Genomic DNA, 18,769 nt, shown 5'->3' on the forward strand with positions numbered 1-18,769 from the left:
CTAATTCGTATTTATCTTGTTTTTCAAATAAATGCTATATTATTAAGTTATACAACAATCAACTTACTAATTATTAAAGTAACTGATGCAATTTTCAATTAACTAATGACAGTTCTCACGTGTATAAATTATGTTTGTATGTTTGTTTTTTTGTGACAAATTTAAATTAGTTTATTTGAGGCTATACATTCTACTGTTATGTCATCAAATTTAATAAGGGGAGGGGGTCATCCATAAATGACGTCACGCTTTTAGATTAATTCCTCCCTTAAGCCCTCTATCCCTTTCTTCATACTTCTTCGAAAAATCAGAACTTTCCATAAAATAACATCACACTTCAGGTGAACCACCCCCCCCCCCTCCTTCTAAAAAAAAACGATTTTTTAAAAAAATATATTTTAAAAAATAACAAGGGGCAACTGAAATACAGTGAACTCTCTTTATTTCAATTTTACTTTTGGGATTTTTTTTGAAAATGCGAAACAACTGGTAAAATTGTCTTAAAAACATTTTTTACGCAAAAGTATGAGTTAACTTCAAAAGTTTGAGTTAAACTTCAAAAGTATGTCATACACTTCAGAAGTGTGACGTAGACTTTCTAAATTCATTTCCTAAAGTGAAAACCTCCCCCTCCCAGTAATGTGACGTCGTTTATGTTATTGCCCCCCCCCCCCAACTTAATGATGAAAACAAATACTTACATGCATATGTACAACTGCTCCAACCCTATGAATGAAACCTGTAGAAAGAAAAAGATATATAGTTCTAGTTGCAGTGATATTCTGATAGTGTACAGAACAGGGTTACATTTTAAATTCGATGGTTAGGTTAGATTCAACATGGTGACCGTCTGATATTGTTTGGTACAGGGTTAAATTTAATTTGGATGGTACAGTTAGATTTTACATGTGATCGTCTGATAGTGTATTGAATTCGACGTGTAAACGCAATGCTAAAATTGTAGAGATAACTAATACAAACATAGCAGTCAACGGCCTCAATAGCGCATAAACAGTTGACACGTATACTTAATTATGTTGGAGGGGATCCCTTCCAATACTAAATTAAGAACGAGGAAGAAGAAGAAGAAGAAGAATAGCATACAGCAATGGTGACCGTACAATAACCATTTATAAACAGACAAATACCCCCCCCCCCCGGCTTATAAATTGGGGCCCTAGTACAGCAACCCAGATTAACTTAATCTTAAAAATTGACTAAAATTGTATGTTATATTTGAAAAGGTAGGTTAGGTTTGAAAATGTATGTTATTTCTGAAAATATATGTTATTTCTGAAAATCTATGTTACATATGAAAATTGTTATATCTGAAAATGTATGTTATTTCTGAAAATGTATGTTATTTCTGAAAATGTATGTTACATCCGAAAATGTATGTTATTTCTGAAAAAGTATGTTATTTCTGAAAATGTATGTTACATCCGAAAATGTATGTTATTTCTGAAAAAGTATGTTATTTCTGAAAAAGTATGTTATTTCTGAAAATGTATGTTACATCCGAATATGAATGTTTTATCTGAAAACGTATGTCTGAACTCTTTCAACACAATGGATGTGACAACACACATATACATAAAAAAGCGCTACATATGTGACACTCACGGCAAATGGCGCCCCCTCCTCACCCCACCCTCACCCTGTTCTAACACCACAAGTTATAAACCAGCCTGCATTATAAAATACCGGCAAAAAATGTAACCAATGACAGACCAGATGACGTATCACTAATTAATTAAAACGTCATTAGTCGCAGTATTTCCTATAATCTAAAGTCCGGTTTTAGTCTTTCATCGTTGCACCGTTCCTGATGGGCAGATTTTAGCCCCCCCCTCCCCCTTCTGTGTCTCTATCAACGAGTATGAGGTAGGTACATAGGTAGATCTTAAGGAACACCCCCTCTCCCCCCCCCCCTTAAAAAATGATACAAATTTGAAACGAACTGAGCAGAAACAAGTGTTACAAGCAAGCAGTGGCGTCACTAGATCGGGTGTCACCCCCACCCCACCGTGGTCTCGGAGAAAAAGACTTTCTAATAAAAAGAAGTTTTTTTTTTGTTTTGGGGTCACCCACCATAGACGGTGTCACCCGGTGCGGTCCTCATTCCCCCCCCCCCCCCCTCGTCTACAGCGCTTTTATTAATTTTTAATTTTTTTCTTTACAAACAGTAGGCCTATATATGGATATTTTTATTTTTTTATTTTAGCTGAAAATGTTAACAACCAAATACATGATCTAATATGGCTTCCAGTGTTCAATTAAAGAAAAAGGTTAAAGGAAAAAAAAAAGGTTGAGTCAGTTTTTATAAGGTTTTACAGTAAATTAAGATTTACAGTAAATTACATTCCTGTCCAAAAACTGATGACCACATATTGGTACTGAAGAACTTGACACCCGTATTCGTTTATTAAACTTTTGTATGTCAAACATTTTCAATTTTCATTATCTAATCAGTGAATTAACTAAATGATGTACTTGTTGAACAAATAGGCCTACTATTATTAGTTGAATGCATTTCGTAAATTAGAGGACGACTAATAATTAAACAGGTTCATACCACAATAGCAGGAAGGCAATAATTAGTTGAAGACATAATTAGGTATAGTTTATAAATTATTCTAACAACAATATTGAACTTTTACAAAATAGAAAACTAACTTTCACAAAACAGCAGTCTAACTTTTACAAACATGTAATTTCGTAATTTAAATTGAGCAACAAAAAATAAATTAGACTCTTGTGACGAAAGCATCGTCAAACCATGACAGGATAAATTAACTGGATGGCCTAATCAGCTAATTACATTTTGTCAACTTTTTAAAAGGCTATATTTTTACTTAATATTAATTCCTTATAATACTATTCTTTCAATATTTATATTTTTACTTAATATTAAAATATTGAAAGAAAAGTAATATAAGAAATTAAGTTAGAATTTTATTTAAAAATGTATAAATATATATTTACTACTAATTATCCAAAAATAAATTTTAATTTCTTTCGATGACTCCTCATTTTAAGTAGCTACTCAAGATTAATTACTGTATAGTCTATTATGTATTTACTAAGAACCCTCGAGTCACACACCATTTCTTACATACAACCCCCCCCCCCCCCCCCACACACACACACACGCAGTTTTGAGAGACAGATACAAGATCAACATAATTGGATGGTTTGATTCTTCCTAAATTTTTTTAACATTATCAATGCCTCTATCTATATAATTATGGTGCGTCGATCATATTATATCACATGCATTGATTAAATCGATTAATTATTTATTATATTATATCCACTGGTTAAATCGAGGAAGTATCCGTTATATTTGATTATATCATATATATGGTGGTTAAAATTAACGAATATTATACAGTATGTTGGTTAACGCCATAATGATTTACTTATCTACAGTGTGGTTTTTACATCATTGAAGGCACACACTAAAATGTATTTATTAAATCAATAATTGATCTTTTTACACGAATTATTTATTGTATTTTGTTAATCGTGTGTGAGTGTGTGATGTGTGTGTGTGCGTGCGTTGTTAAACCGACGAAAGGTGAAGTCTAGTGTGGATTATTTATAAACACAGGTATAAATAATTAGATTTGTCAACAACATGATTCTAATTTTTTTTTTGAATTCCAAAAATCTCCCAATACAAATGTCTTGTTTACTGTGGGTGAAAGTTGTTTTGATGTAGTGCGTTCATACCCGCCAATTATTAATTTTTACATAATGTCATTGTCAATTAATTAAAAAACGTGTTAATTGGACTAACCTCGGTTGTTGTTTTTTTTTTAATCTTAATTCGAGCATCCGCACTTAACGCTGTGAAATATCATAGCTTTTATGATACAACTAAATCTTTGTGTATATTAAATAATTCAAACCCTTATGGCATTGAATGAAACGCTACATGTCTAATACATAATATGTATTATATATACACAATATTTACAAGAATAATTTCTAAGATGGAATTGTGCAGAATGTTTACAAGTCAAGTTTAAACGCAAGTTCCGAAGACAACCTCAACACTTAGAACTTTTATAAATAAAATTATATTCTATAGAATATTTTTTTTAAATATAAAAAGAAAAAAATTAATAAAACACCAGAGCAGTTAGCTCTAAATTTGCTGGGAATCAAAAATTAATTATGCCTGTTTTTTTTTTTTACACAGTTTGGTGGGGATAGTGTTGGCGTTAGGTACCAAAATATTGACCTTTTCATGCAAATTTGTAATGACATGTCCCAATTTCAACCACTCAACACAATCTAAAAGTACAAATTTTACATAATCTTTTTATCTTTTTTTTCACTGGTGGGGGGGGGGGGGGGGGTTGATCCGAGGAAACTTCTTTCTCTTTACAGAAACTACTTGGGGGTCGTCCATAAATGACGTCACGCTCGTAGGGGGGGGGGGGCGTTATTTTGTGACGGTGTGTGATGAGGGGAGGGGGGGGGGTTCAGATGGTGCGACGTCACACTTTTGCACCATAAAAAAGCAATGCTAGAAAACGAATATTTTAGACGTTATTTCAAGTTTTAGAAAACTATTTTAATAAATTGTAATAGGAATTGATTAAAATACTCTATGTTGACAGAGTTCTGACAAGATTTTGGAAAAATATCGATGTTCTAAGAAAAATTCAACTGCAATTTTGAGGGGGGGGGGGGGGGGTAGGCTGAGGTGTAACGTCATTTTAGGGGTAGGTCTGGCTTTTTGTGACAATGTGTGACGAAGGGGAGGGGGGAAGGTAACAATCGTCCAAAAAAGCGTGACGTCTTTTATGGTCCCTTGGTCTTAATCCGTTTTTATACAATTAGGTGCTAAAATACAGATTTCAATTCGGCAGGGAAAGTACCAAATTAAAAATATTGAATCTACACCACATACTAATCAAAGGAAAAAAAATTACAAATCAAAACCATTGCTTTCGCACACACACACAAAAAAAAAACTGACATTTCGAATGAAGTCTCTATTTGTGAAATAAAACTTAAGTCGACCTACGTGTTAAAGTTTATAATTAGATCATCTAATTAGTGGATATATTTAATTAGAATTAATCAAAGGCTACATGAAATATAAGAACCTTTCAGAACTGACAAGTTAACCTTGAGAAAATTGTTAATTCTCTTTGCATTACTGAAAGGGGGGGGGGGATAAATACTTAGGAAACAAATATCAACTAATTCAATTATCCTGATATCAAATTTTTCCACCGGCATCAAATTTCATTTTCCTTGTATCAAATTTCAATTAGTATAATCAACACACAGACATACAAATTCCCCCCCCCCTTTTTTTCCCCCCTCACCCGACCCCTCTTAATTAAACATGAGGGCACCCTTGTGTAGACTACACGCTTGGGTGGATACGGTCACGGTGCGACGCCCCCCGACCCCACCCCCCTGCTACACGTCGACCAGCACACCCCGACCCTGGCTAGCCGACAGCCGTTGACGAGGTGTTCTTAGCTGGCGTGCACCTATATGACCGCGGGCAACCTCGGTTGACCTCGATTTGAAGGTCAGACAGACAGACGTAAGAGGTAAAGAGAGGGGGGGGGGGGAGAATCGAGGCCAGACCCATTTTCTTATGGCCGTGGTACGAGTGAGAAGTACGTGAGGGGGGAGGGTGGGGGACTGGGGGTGGGTCTGCAAGCGAGGCAGTAATGGACTGCTACTAGATCTAACGCGGCGGTAACAGAGAGCGTCAGTGTGTGGGAAATTATTGGAAATTTGTTTTTTAAATACACAACAGTAGGCTATAGATCTCACTGGATGGAGGGACTACTACACTTTTAGCAGGGCGTAATGCATCTTAATGTCATTATATATATATATATATATATATATATATATATAGGCCTATATTTATAATATAGGCCTATATATGTGTGTGTATTTTAGAAAAGGTTTAGCTAAGTATGTGTAAAGAGAGAGAGGGGGCTATATATTCAAACAAAGATTTTAATGGCTCATACAGTCCCATGACGCCCCCCCCCCCCTCTCCCCCCAGCGCCCCCTCTCCCGCCTGATTTCAGACCGCCGTCTCGCTCCGCCTATCACGTGGCTTATCAAGCAGGCCTGATGGTTTAGCTCCGGGCGAGTCCATTATTCAAAAAACGGGAGAGGGGGGCAGCCCGCGGGTTTTCCCACCGACTCGGCACAACAAGGCGAGCGTAGAGCGGCGGGCAGGGGTGGCAGGCTGCGCCTTACGGACGGTGGCAGGAACAGCCGCGCTTTGTGGTCTACCGGCGTACACACCGTCTGCCTCGGCCGTGTGTTGCGTGTGCGCGCCGCCACGGGACTGCAACACACCGACGCGTCACCGCCGACCGGCCGAGTTAATCCTAACGCGCGTTAACGTATTCATCGCACGATTACGGTTTTTTTTAAAGCCTTAGATGTAAGGTCTACAAGTTTAAACTAGAACAGCAATGAATATACAAAGTATTTTTAAAATATTTAATTAAACAACTAATTAGGCCGGTCAACCGAACAATTAAAGCGTATGGGCTGGTCACTAAAGTTGTATGGGCTGCTTGCTAAAGCTGGATACATTCGTTACACGCACATGAAAAGTTTAAGGAACCAAATAATCATATATATATAATTTACCTTAATAGAATAACACAAAGAATATTCGACACAAAATAGAAATTTCGGCCTAACTAAATACGTTATAACTCTAATTTACTAAGCAAAAGAAAAAAAAAACTCAATACATTTTAAAATATTTAAACAATAGACGTATCAAAGCTACTTCTTAAATTTACAAAACTACTTTTCAAATTTAAAAAACTACTTTTCATATTTACAAAACTACTTTTTTTAAATCAACAAAACCTACTGTTAAAAAGCAACATATAGACTTAGAAGATCTTAGGTCACGGTTGTCATTACGGTAATCACGTGATTTTCATTAATTATGGGAGATTTAAACATATTACGTCAGGCACCCAGGGTTGTGTGTGTATGGGGGGGGGGGGGTCAACAGTCCTGTAAGAATGGGGGTGGTGGAGCTGAGGGGTGGTGGCGCTGAGGGGGGGGGGGGGCATGTAACTTGTATTGTGCAACCTGTATTTTTACAAAAACGTACACTCTGCATGGATTTTACGTAAACATGCACTCTGCCTTATATTACAAAAGAGTGCACCTTGTCAGTATTTTAAAAAGAGGGCACCTTGTCTGTATATTTAAAAAGAGTGCACCCTGCCTGTATATTACAAAAAAGTGCACCCTGCCTGTATATTACAAAAGAGTGCACCCAGTTTGTATATTATAAATGACAGTTATTCATGAGTCGATGTACGACTATAGATCTTTTATTAAACAGACGGTGTTGTGAGTAGCGTCACACATTGGCGTCTGGTTGGGGTCATACGGTTATGATTAATGTTGACATTACTTTATTCTATTATCTAAAAAAAATTTACTTACAACTATCTAACGTCCGCCATCCACTTTTATGAATTATATATAGCTTTATACAGTATGTAAAAATATATTGAGTTGAGTATTTTTTAAAATCACTTTCTTTATTGACTGAAAAATGTTCCTACCCCTAAGCATAACACCCTGAACGTATATTGTACTAATGCCAACACCCCTTTTAATGGCGTGTCCGTAATCCAGGATTACAAGGAAAAGCATCCCTACGAAATGTATCCCTAGTTTGTTAACTAACAAGTTGACCAATCGCACATATCTCTGGCCAACTGAGGAATTGACCCCACGTATATGTCAATCACACGCACGAAGATACCAACTGGCCAACTGACCAATTGACCACACGACCACTGTAACCAAACCACGACCATCTGAACCTATCACGGACCGCCCAAGTTTTTTGACCAATGCCTAGAGCTGGGCAGTAGGTCAGACCTGCTGGACTGGAGCATAAGCTCTTGACCGCCGACATAGCAGACGGTCCAATCACCGCCCGGCATGTTGGGCGTCCAATGGTGGTCAAATACTGTCCAACGGCTTGGTACTTTGATCAATAGGTTCAACAGTGTTGATATTCTCAATTATGTTATTTAGTTTTTTGTGGACTTTTACACTTGTTCAATGGTTCAAATGAGTGAATGCATTGTCTAATGTTGGTTTGGAAAAGATTTCTCGATTTTTGAATTACATTCAACAAATTGACATTAAATATAAAACATATCTCAAGTAGGTTGGTCCATGGTAAAGTTTACTTATACTGGCGGCTGACTATTATACTAGTAAACAATAATAGCATCACGTAGGATACCATTAACTGTAACCTTATTCTAGGACATTCCGTACAGTGGCGTAGGCCGGGGAGGGGGGGGGGGGTTAGGGGGGTCATAACCCCCCCATAGACCCCTCGGTATATATATAAAGTTTGAGGGGGGGGGGGTGCAACTCGAAAGTTTGAGGGGGTGGGTGCAAAAATCGAAAGTTTGGGGGGGGGGTGCAAATCGAAAGTTTGGGGGGGGGGGTGCAAATCAATAGTTTGTCCCCGGGTAAAAATTGGAACCCCCCCCCCCCCCCTTGAGACGATCCTAGCTACGCCACTGATTCCGTATACCAGTATCCATATGGTTACAATAATATAACATTTCTTTGAAGGTGTGATATATTATATGGACCTACAGTGAAAGTTTTGAAAATACTACTTGCTAGTACAAATTAAACTAATCTAACACGTCAAAACTTTGGAACAAACTTGGACACAGGGAGGAAGAATGCTCAATACTCACCTGATCTTTATCCTAATCCTAACGCTAGCCCAAATACTAATCCTACAACTTATAATCATAATACTAACCCTCGTCCTTTCCCTTACATAGCACTTTTAACGTAGGACCTAAATATATCCTTGGTTCACATATGGATAAGATATTTATTAAGTACGCCCCTATCGACCGAAACACCCTCTGTGTATCGTGTGTATCTCTGGCCAGCTGACCAATTGACCACACGTCTATGTCAATCACACGTAGATACCAGCTGGCCAATTGACCACACGTCTATGTCAATTACACGTAGATAGCAACTGACCAATTGACCCCACGTCTATGTCAATAAGACGTAGATACCAACTGACCAATTGACCACACGTCTATGTCAATCACACGTAGATACCAACTGACCAATTGACCACACGTCTATGTCAATCACACGTAGATACCAACTGACCAATTGACCACACGTTTATGTCAATCACACGTAGATACCAGCTGACCAACTGACCACACGTCTATGTCAATCACACGTAGATACCAACTGACCAATTGACCCCACGACCACTGTAACCAAGCCACGACCATCTGAACCTATCACGGACCGCCAAAGTTTTTTGACCAATGCCAAGAGTTGGGCAGTAGGTCAGACCTGCTCGACTGGAGCATAAGCTCTTGACCGCCGACATAGCAGACGGTCCAATCACCGCCCGGCATGTTGGGCGTCCAATGGCGGTCAGATACTGACCAACGGCTTGGTACTTTAACTAACAGAAGGTTCAACCGTGTTTATATTTTCAATTATTTTGCTAATATTTTTGTTGCTGACATCTTACACTTTTTCTAGTGTTCAAACGAGTGAATGCATTGTTTAACGTAAGCACGGAAATAATTACTTACTAAATTCTTTTAATTAACTAGCTACCTTATGCTTTTATCTTTTGTCGTGCTTAGTTCTTCGTCCTTCATGGATCGAAACTGTTGAGCGAAATCTCAACCACTTCTAACGGACCAATTTCTTTGATACTCGGCACGTGGGTCAAGGCCGGAAGACAATGCAATGTGACAGCAAATTTAACTTGATTTGATAATTGAATTCATTTTTAAAAATTGATTAAAACTTTCTATATATAGTAGCGTATTGTTTTCTGAGTTATAATACGCACATTGTTTGTGTACATTTGGAGCCCATTCGTTTTTTTCATGTAATTCTATTGTATAAAAAATGTGAAGTAGGCCTATTAAAAAAATGAACAAAAAAAGTTTTACTAAATAAGCTTTTTCTGCACTAAAAAGAAGAAAATAAACTATATTTCTCTAATTAGGCCTATATATTAATGCATCACCATTTAAATAACTTTAAGGTAAAGCGTGGGTCACTACATTATATAGGCCCTACTGAATATTTATTTTATTTATAGTTTAAAAAAAAAAGTAGTGTATTTTTATATAGGCCTATCTAGGCCCTAAGAAATAAGTATTTATTTTCTTCTTTTTAGTCTACACTTATGGTAAAATCTCGTTATTAAAACGTTTATTATTTATTTTTGTTTTTTGTATTGCCTTCAAAAATTGTACAATAGGCCTAAATATTAAACATCCCTATTGCGTTGGTCCATTGTATGACAAAGTTTATTTATACTTACTTCAGACACTTATACTAGTAACCCTTTAATCAATGCCGAGCCATAACTAGTTGTATAATTTAATATAACCCTAACCCTATTCTAGTTTATATCAGTGTCCAAAATAGCAACAAAATATTTTTTAAAGGTGGTATAGGTTATATAAAGGGGTATGTAGTCCTACTAAGCCATTTACAAATATTACCCTATTTCAATACCGAGGTGTAACACAAATCCTCGCATACACAACCTAAATTAAAACACAATAAAATAGAGTTGGACTGCTTACCCGTAGGTCTCGAGTTCGAATCCGGGTTAAAGTCAGTAGAACGTCCCTGAGTCCACCCAACTCTGATGGGTACCTAACTCACGTTAGGGAAAGTAAAGGCGGCTGGGCATAGTGCTGACCACACTATCTCTTCGAGGTCACAGAAACCAGAAAGAGTGAACTCTACTTCACTTGCCCTATAGACCGTCAGGTTTGAAAGGGAACTTTACTTTTTACAATAAAATATTTAAACCTAACACCATAATATTGGAACAGTATTTGAAACATGGAGAAAAAAAATTCAATGCTCCCTTAGTAAACCTAGTACTATCCTAATCTTAATCCTAGTCAAAATACTAATCCTAACCCTAACGGAAGTAGTTGTCCTAACACTAGTTCTAATCGTGATCCTAACCATAATCCTATCAAAACATATCCTTAGTTTTCGTTCAGCTAACGCCCCAATAAATTCCTAAGCAGTGACTGACCACACCCTCTGTGTATCGTGCGTATCTCTGGCCAACTGACCAATTGACCCCACGACCACTGTAACCAAGCCACGACCATCTGAACCTATCACGGACCGCCAAAGTTTTTTGACCAATGCCAAGAGCTGGGCAGTAGGTCAGACCTGCTGGACTGGAGCATAAGCTCTTGACCGCCGACATAGCAGACGGTCCAATCACCGCCCGGCATGTTGGGCGTCCAATGGTGGTCAGATACTGACCAACGCTTCAATTATCCTGGGATAACTGAGGAAGTACTGTTTGGCTATGTATGTAGTATAGCTTTAAATATTCTGTACAAGTGGTTTAACAGGACCGCGCAGTATGGAGATGTTTGCAGTTAAGCTCAAATTTGCAGCTATGTTATAGAAAAGTATTTTTACCTGGAGTAAAGAATGTTATGGGAGTTTTGAGATACTACTAGTTTCCTAGTCTATCATTAGCATTGAGATGCTTAGTCTATTTTTAGTATTGAAATGTTTAGTCTATCATTAACATTGAAATATTTAGTCTTCATTAGCATTGGAATATTTAGTCTATCATTAGCATTGAAATATTTAGTCTATCATTAACATGAAATACCTAATCTATCATTAGCATTGAAATATGTAGTCTATCATTAGCATTAAAATATTTAGTCTATCATTATCATTGAAATATTCAGCCTATCATTAACATTGAAATATCCTAGAAAATATAAGCACCGAAACATCCATAGAACAACAAGTACCAAAATGGTTATTCTACCACTGGCATATAAAACGCCTGCCTACTGTTAGCACATACACGTTAAGTCTTCAATAAAACTTGACAGATAACATACACATACAACACAAAGTAGTGTAGCTATCAAGGTTTGGTCCACACAGTCAAGCCGGGGTGTAAAAAGTCAGTATGTATCAAGTCTTCTGTGGTCACTTTACTCGTAAACATAAAGTCACTCTGAGACAGTACAAGACAGAATTTTTTTTTCATAAAAATATATTTAAAACTATTTTAGTTGTTTTTGTTTTTTAATTATAAGTATTAATAGAGATTGTTCACCTAAGGCTGATGTAACAAATATTTTAAAATAATGCTGACAGAAAAATTATAGAATTAATTAATATAACATGTTCTCGTGCAAAACTAAACTGTATAATCACAAAACTTCATTATATTTTAGTTACACCGCCTAGATCTTTATTTCAGACATAATTTTAAAAATCTTTGTAAGCGGCACAAGACGTTATTTCCTAAAACACCGAGTTAGGGATTATATTGCTTTGTTAACGGACAACGCCCTCTACAGCGACAGTTCGTCTCAACAGGGGGTGGGGCCGCACCCACACACACACCCCTTGATGACGCCATTGAAGGGTTTGGCTGATTTTATCAATCTTCTTGATTTACATTTGTTTAGTAATATCTTGTTTATTTTGTTAACTGCCTTTGTTGCAATACTACTTGTTGTATATGTAGAACTTGGAACTTGTTTTATAAGTTTCAACATAAAACTTGTTTAACAAGTTTCAACATAAAACTTGTTTAACAAGTTTCAACAAAAAACTTGTTTTATGAGTTTCAACATAAAACTTGTTTAACATGTTTCAACATAAAACTTGTTTTTTGAGTTTCAACATAAATCTTGTTTTATGAGTTTCAACTTAAAACTTGTTTAATAAGATTCAACCAGGAGTTTCAACATAAAAGCTGCTAATATTTTTTTTGTGCCTACGTTATTTCTTAATATTGGTGTTCACAATAACTTTTAGTACTTTTATTCACAATAAAAACCTTATATGCCTATATATATATATATATATATATATATATATATATATATATATATATCCTTATATTGCAGTTCACGAAAGGTCTAATTCTTGATGTATCACAAACAGAGGCGTAGCGGGATTTCGATTTTGGCGCCCCCTAAGGTCGGTGCCCGGGGACATGTCCTCCCCCCCCCCTACGCTACTGCTCACAAAACAAAATATTCCCCATTTTCTACCAGTACCAGAATGTTATTGATGAACGTTAATATTTTTAAAGTTAATTCTATGATGCCACTATGCAACCTCTGGCAGAAAACAACTTGATAACAAAACTTTGTGACACCATCACAGAGCTAGGCTTTTGGAACCTTCACAATTTTCAAAAGTGGCGTGAAAGGCTTTTAAAATTTGCAAAAAAATTATTTCTAAATTTAAATATTGTCTTTACAAACCCATAAAATGTCAAACCTATAGAGATTTAAATATCGGTGAGTAAGACAAAAAAATAAAAACTCCAACCAACCAAAACATCTAGATTCTTCATGCGCTTTACGATTTTAAAAAAGAAAATCTTATCTCCCTTGAATTATTTAATATTGTTCTCTCACGATATCCAAGTCTATTTATAGAATATTTCAACATGGTGGTGGGCCTGTATAGACATCGCGTCAAGCTCCGGTACAAATTTTTTATAAACCCAGCCGGACACGAACAAAAGGCGAACTTTACTGTTGCGTGATCAAAGCCAACTTCTCCAATGAACAGGACAAACGGCGGTGGGGTGGAGAGGTGAGCGAGGGGGGTGGGGGTGAGGGGGGGGGGTGACTGCTGTGTTGCCGGACAAATTACAGCACGAGGGCTGTAATTATAGTCACGACTGAGTCTGTTACACAGACGGACTAGTATTCCATACAGGGTTATTTTTGTTGTTGTGTTGAAATAATAGCTTTTTGGACTGTTGCTGATGCTTAGGTCAGGTGGTGAGATGATGGGTTAGGTGGTGAGGTGGTGGTCAAGTGACGGTCAGTTGATGATATAGTGGTCAGGTGGTGCTATAGTGGTCAGCTGGTGAGATGGTGATAAAGTGGTGAGATGTTGGTCCATATATATATATATATATATATATATATATATATATATATATATATATATATATATATATATATATATATATATATATATAACATAAAAAAACTTTCATTTTCAGGTCCATGTGGGTTTTAAAGCCCCAAGCCCCGCGCAACCCCCTCTGCATACGCCACTGGGCCGTATGTATGTGTGCGCTGACTGAGAGTGAGACATTCAGTCTACCAACAGTTTTATGTATCAGACATGACATGCGTGCCCGTTTCATATGATACACGGTGTTAAGTTATTTTATGACGCACTGTGTTTTATATGTGCGCCATGTCAAGCTAGTCTATGGCTTAAATCAAGGGGGGGGGGAGTTGAATGTAGCTAGTGTATGGCTTAAATTAGAAGGAAATATGTAGCTAGTGTATGGCTTAAATCAAGGGGGATATGTTATAGCTAGAGTTTGTCTTAAAAAATGAGCCTACCTCAGCACATAACTGAGAGCTGGTGACAAATGACAACTTGATTGAAGTTAAACATAAAACGAAACCGGATGTGGTACTGCGGATGTAACGTTTATGTTTGTGTATAAGTCTGCTCGGCATAAAAAAAAGGTAATGTTAAAAATGTCAATGTCATTTGAACTTGACATTTACACCAGGGGTGTTCAACATGGGACAACGGGTTACAACACGGACAAGTAGATTTGGGACCTAACAGCCACAAAATAATAGACTTGGGACCTAACAGTCACAAATACACATGGGACCTAACAGTCACAAACGAGTAAAGTTGGGACCTAACAGCCACCAATATACTTGGGACCTAACAGTCACAAGTAGACTTGGACCTAACAGTCACAAATATACTTGGGACCTAACAGCCACAAACAAGTAGAGTTGGGACCTAACAGCCACAAATATACTTGGGACCTAACAGCCACAAACAAGTAGAGTTGGGACCTAACAGCCACAAATATACTTGGGACCTAGCAGTCACAGATATACCTGGGACCTACAGTCACAAAGTAGACATATGACCTAACAGCCACAAATACACTTGGGACCTAACAGTAACAAAATAATAAACTTGGGACCTAACAGTCACAAACAAAAAACACTTGGGACCTAACTGTCACAAGTAAACATAGGACCTAATAGTCACAAATAAGTAGATTTGGGACCTAACAGACCAAGTAGACATATGATCTAACAGTCACAAACATACTTGTGACTTAACAGTCATAAAATAGTAGACATGGGACCTAACAGCCATAAACAAGTTCACTTTGGACCTGAAAGTCATACTTCAAATACATAAAAACTAAAATTGACAAACGCCTCCTGAAATAATGAGTAAAATAAGCAATAAAGAGAGAAGGAAAAAAACTATTATTCGAACAAATAATTCGAACAAATAATTCGGACAAATAATTCGAACAAATAATTCGGACAAAGAATACGAACAAAGAATTCGAACAATATACCTCGACCAAACACATTTCGCTCGCTAACAGAAAACGCAGGCTAAAAAAAAAAAACACTTTTCAACGTGAAAATTTGTCAGTGGTCAATTAATAACGCGAGGACCAGTCTAGACTGTTACTCACGACTGGGGGTTTTAAAACGGGAAATCTATAGTCCGATCGATTGACCTTGAAACACAAACAGACACATCGGTGAGTCTGTGTGAGATGGTGAATGGTCTCGTTTTTCTAACGGCTGACCTTGACCCACATCTACAACCAGATTTATTTTATACCTGGGTGAGTTTGTCTGAGATGGTGAATGGTCTAGTTTTTCTAACGGCTGACCTTGACCCACATCTACAACCAGATTTATTTTATACCTGGGTGAGTTTGTCTGAGATGGTGAATGGTATATTTTTCTAACGGCTGACCTTGACACACATCTGCAACCAGATTTATTTTATACCTGAGGGTGAGTTTGTTTGAGATGGTGAATGGTCTAGTTTTTCTATCGGCTGACCTTGACACACATCTACAACCAGATTTATTTTATACCTGAGGGTGAGTTTGTTTGAGATGGTGAATGGTCTAGTTTTTCTAACGGCTGACCTTGACACACATCTACAACCAGATTTATTTTATACCTGGGTGAGTCTGTCTGAGATGGTGAATGGTCTAAATGTCTGCCATTGACGAATGACCTTGACCCACATCTACAACCAGATTTATTTTATATCTGGGTGAGCGTGTGTGGGATGGTAAATGGTCTAAATGTATGACCTTGACGACTGACCTTGACCCACATCCACAACGAGATTTATTTTGTACTGATCCTAACACACCAAGCCACACGGGGGTAAGGAATACATTAGTCAAGGGGAGTCCATTAATGACGCCTCACTAGCAGGAAAATCTGTGTGGGGTGGGAAAGTAGGGGTAGGTTTTTCGTAATGATGTCTGACCATATGGGAAGGGGACGGGTGACGCCATAAATGTACATTTAATTAAAACTATTTTTAAAAACAGTATTTAAGTAAGTAATTCTCGATTTTCTATTGATTTGTGTGTGTGTATGTGTAATTAGTTCAGAAAATTAACTCGTCCATATAATATCAAGAATTGTTTAGCAATTTTTTTTAGATGATTTCTAGTGGGTTATTTTCTCTACTACATCAGCAGTGTAGATATTAGGTCATGTATAGAAAAAAAAAACCAATAAAAAAAAAAAAAAAACTCAAAAACATATTTCTACATAATAGAATAAAGTTAAACTGAAATTAATTTTCTTTGCAAAAAGGGAGCCAATCTATTAAATAATTGTTAGCTAATTTATAGAGGATGATTTGAGGAAAAAAAACCCATTTAAAGTGAAATTTTCTCTTAGTGTAACTTTTAAAATTTGTAGCAAGGTATTTTATCCTACACATAAAAAAGTTATTTCCCTTGCCAAAACTATTTTTCACAAAAAAAACGGAACTATATAGAGCTAAATCTATCATGAACAGATATCTTCTAAAATTACATACATAAATTAATAAATGTACAAAAAAATACCACATGTTGTAAATAGTATTTATTAATTTTTATTTCAATAGAGAGTGGGAGGGGGGTCTAGACTATCAGAAAATTCTAGAAACAATTCTGGTCAAACTTGACACAACCACGATAGTACTACTCCGTTCTGCTCTCTCGTAATCACGTATTGAGTTCAATCAATTGGTCCACCACCAATCGGTTGCCTTAATGGCCGCCCGCCAATCGATTGGCTGAGTATTGATAGGCCCCCCATTCATTGGCTACCCTTTCATGAGACGTGTATTGATTGGTCGTTTAATCACTCCATCTAGGTCAGTACTGAAAAGCTCGGAGGGAAATTTTGGTGGACTAAAAAAAAAATGTGTCGATGAAACAGCTGAGGCGGACAAGAGTAATTTAAATAAAAGGAAATTGAGAGTGTTGTTCGTACCAATAGAATTACTGGGAACAAAACTCGTTTATGATCAAATTTAAAGGTTTTTTTTTTCCACAATGTTAAATCAATGAAAACAGGTTTAGTCGTTATGGACAGCTTGTGTAAGGTCTAGAGTGGAGTATGGGAAATAATGAGAACATTTTAACTGTTTAAATTAAAAGAATTGTGTGGATGTGTGGTAATTGTGTTATAGGGTTTGCTAGATAAGTAATTTTTTTTTTAATCTGAAGAGAAAAGTAAAAATAATATGAACATAAAATTTTTTAAAAATTATAATAATTTGGTCTCAGTCAATTTTCAAATACAATTTTAATTTGAGACACTTTCACTCTTAAAAAATATCCTTACCTCAATTAATTCAAGGAAACAACAGGGTGTTTTAAAATATTTAAGTTTTTTTTTTTAAAGAAATTATGTGATAACTTACACACATGTTTATGTAACAAATATTCTATTTTCAGAATTTAGACATTTTGGTACCGTATGATATTAACTTGTTCATTACACACAGCCCCACCCTCTACCCGTGACTGAGAAAAAGGGGGTGGAGATGGGGGTGAGAAGGACGGAGGAGGGGGATCTACAGCTAGGGGCCTTGTATTTTAACGTAGATTTTTTTTTACTAAAATAGAAATGCAACTGGTGGAAAACTTTCAAATGATTTAATTTTTTTTTTAAATTTGACGTTTTGTTATACAATGAAGTGGGGGGGGGGGGGGATTTGATAGTAGCTCCATACAGAGGTGGGCACACTACTACGAGGGCTACATATTAGATCAAATACACCTGAAATGGATTCTTCCAAAGATCAAATACTCCTGAAATGGATTCTTCCAAAGATCAAATACCCCTAAAATAGATTTTTCCATAGATCAAATACCCCTAAAATGGATTCTCCCAAAGATCAAATACTCCTGAAATGGATTGTTCCAAAGATCAAATAATCCTGAAATTGATTCTTTCAAAGATAAAATACCACTGAAATGGATTCTTCCAAAGATCAAATACTCATGAAATACATTCTTCCAAAGATCAAATGCTCCGGGAATGGATTCTTCCAAAGATCAAATACTCCTAGAATGGATTCTTCCAAAGATGAAATACCTCTGAAATGGATTCTTCAAAATATCAAATACCCCTGAAATGGATTCTTCCAAATATCAAATATCCTCAAACTAGATCTTAATAGTCCCTCCACAAATGTACGATAAAAGAACCACAAATTAAGCATCCCTGCGCAGTTTCAATACTTGAAGTATTGATAAAAATACATATATTAAAAATGCACTGTCTGTATTTCTTAAAGAGCGTGCAACACAGCCACGAGACAATACACTCTTGAAAGACAATAT

General features: G+C 36.5%; 1 long non-coding RNA gene across 2 annotated transcripts in view; it reads right to left on the reverse strand.

The window, feature by feature from the left end:
• Positions 1-701: 701 nt before the first annotated feature.
• LOC131953832 (uncharacterized) overlaps positions 702-18,769 on the reverse strand; it is a 70,496-nt gene continuing 52,428 nt past the window's right edge. For both annotated transcript variants that reach the window (XR_009388692.1, XR_009388691.1), the window contains one exon: positions 702-739. This is a non-coding gene — a long non-coding RNA (uncharacterized LOC131953832). The remainder of the gene's footprint in view (positions 740-18,769) is intronic.

This window comes from Physella acuta, unplaced genomic scaffold, assembly GCF_028476545.2.
Source record: "Physella acuta isolate Inbredline_101_S28 unplaced genomic scaffold, ASM2847654v3 ptg000958l, whole genome shotgun sequence".
Lineage (NCBI taxonomy): Eukaryota > Metazoa > Mollusca > Gastropoda > Physidae > Physella > Physella acuta.